We start from the raw sequence: 1,802 nt of genomic DNA, 5'->3' as shown, positions 1-1,802 counted from the left end.
AGGGAATAACACTATCATGCAAGGGCCAAAATAAAAAAAAACTTTTGCTAAGGAGAGCTCCGTGAATATTGCTCTGGGTCTATTTTACATTCCATGCCATAACTGACCAACAAATGAAGTTATGTAGTTTCAGATATTTAATTAATTTAGAATTAAAGAATATAGTAAATGTACATTTATAGTATGCATTATTCCCAGTTCTTTTTTAGAAAGTCAGATATATGATCTAAATATAAAAATGTATTGTGCATTTATTTGAAATGTATTATTCATGATTTATTTAGAAAAAAATTAAGCACATCGCTTATAAACTATAAATATGGCATATGTATAAATTTTATAAATGCATACATCAATCATTTGTTTGTGAAGCAAAAATGGTAAAAATGAGAACAACTTAAAATGTAATGACCAGGCCAATAGGAAGAAGTCCTGCTGTCCAAACAACATTGATATTTTACCAGTTATGACATATTTAGAATCCATTGTAAAGCTACTTTGCAGTAAAAAAAAAAAAAAGACTAATGGCTTTCTTAAATTCGGCCTAAACCTCCAGTTTTGTGTCATGGTCTCTTTATTAAAGCTAGATGACAAAAGGATTTAATTTGACTCAAAGATGCCTATACAGCAACCTTTCCACATATCCAACTAAACAGCACAAAAATAATAATCATAATAATAACAATTCCACTGTGCACTCAAGAAACAGAAAACCTGTATATTGCTCTAACCAAAGTGTCACACTGCCATCTTGTGCCCAGCATGAAAAGAACACCTTAAGATTGAAAGCTAAAAGAAAAAAAAAAGAAAAAAAAAACGGTTAGTTTATTCTAGAACACATGCTGCATCTAATATGGAATATTTCGAGCCAATTTGATTTAAAAGTGCATGTAAAAGACAAAAAGGCAAAAGAGCAGCTATTATGGAAGTGGAAAATCTACTGAAGTGGAAAATCACAGCTCTGTGACTAATTAAGCAAGACAAGAGAAAACGAGTGGATAGTAAATCAGAACAACAACAAAAAGCCTTAACTTTGACTTTGCTAGAAATTAAAAGGTCGCTGGGCACCTGATTAAGACTCTCAGGATATGAAATGGCCTGGCCTTTACCGTAATGAAATATTATGATGCCAAATGACTAAATGAACATAATGCATCACTACTGTTGCAATTTTAGTAAGAACATAATATTGATGAAGTGAATGGCCTTATTCAGTGACCTGTTCAGACAGCTTTATTTAGATATATTAACGAAGACCAGCGTCATGGTTCAGAAATGTCCTTGTGAACATAAACGGCCAGTTGGTTTTGTGCATAAGCTTGCAAACTGTCTCAATCAACTAAGGTCACTAATCACAGACAAAGATATTGACAACAGGAGCACAAAAGACAAAAACTACCATTTTTACCCTCTATAAAAATTTCAGAAAGAAAGTAACAGAGAGCTGACATTTGGTGTGACTCAGTCTCCATCTCCCGACATTCAGATTGACTTTTCTGATCTTTTCATGTCAGTGTCAGGAGAAAACATGCTTTACTTATTAATGAAATATCCTGCAGCCCTCGACAAAAAGGACAAAACCGTTCAATGGCAATGTAAACAACTTTTCATCCCTTTGTATTTCAGGAATCACTTAAAAAAATAATAATAACCCTGTGAGAAAATAAACACAGAAACACTATTTGAGAAGGCAATCTAACAAGTTACACAGCAGGTTATGCAAAGATACAACCTCTGTGCTGCTACCAGAAATTAGTATGAGGAGTCAGAAAACATTTGCACAATTGTATCCTATGGATTAG

This window comes from Carassius gibelio, chromosome A8 (assembly GCF_023724105.1).
Source record: "Carassius gibelio isolate Cgi1373 ecotype wild population from Czech Republic chromosome A8, carGib1.2-hapl.c, whole genome shotgun sequence".
NCBI lineage: Eukaryota > Metazoa > Chordata > Actinopteri > Cypriniformes > Cyprinidae > Carassius > Carassius gibelio.
This window is presented reverse-complemented; position numbering follows the sequence as displayed.